The following is a 662-nucleotide window of genomic DNA, read 5'->3' as shown; positions in this document are numbered from 1 at the left end:
ACAGAGAGCTCCAGAGTTGTGGATGCTGCGAGGCCTGTCAAGGTGTCAGGAACCTGCTGGCAGAAACCTGATTTACTCCAGGGGGTGGATGGGAAACGCCGTCAATGGGAAACCCGTTTTGCATTCGTCATGGCAACACCACCCACCCCGGAGGCACCTCTACAACTCAGGTCTAACCAGTCAGGTTGGCTGGTGGCCAAGTCTCGCCCCTCGGGCTCCCAGCATGCAGTTCAGCCTCAGCATCCCTCCAGTGCAGACTGAGGGCAGAAAGGGCCTGGAGGCATAAAAGACATTCCCAGCAGACAGTAAATTAGCCTGAGGTGGCCTGGGACTGAATACACGGTGAATAGACCAGCGCTGAGAGGGAAGGCTGTTCTGTCGGCATGAAAGCCGTTCATGGTGGTCCAGGGGACCCCCAAGGTAGGGGGTGCTGGTAGGGACGAGACCCCACCGAGGTTCCCTCTCTTGGGGGAGAGCTCTCCCCTTTTACAGGGGAGAGCCCCTGTAAAAGGGGTCAGGACCCAGTGGTGCTTCGTGACAGATCGAGTCTGGAGGGGAGATGTAGACCAGTGCGGGGGGGTGGCGGGGGTTAGGGGCCTAGAAGCTTTGGTTGTTCTCTCTCTCTCTTCTCAGGGGGTTCAGGGGGTTCGAGGTGAGGGGGG

The sequence above is a fragment of the Osmerus eperlanus genome, chromosome 16 (genome assembly GCF_963692335.1).
Source record: "Osmerus eperlanus chromosome 16, fOsmEpe2.1, whole genome shotgun sequence".
In the NCBI taxonomy this organism is placed as follows: domain Eukaryota; kingdom Metazoa; phylum Chordata; class Actinopteri; order Osmeriformes; family Osmeridae; genus Osmerus; species Osmerus eperlanus.
This window is presented reverse-complemented; position numbering follows the sequence as displayed.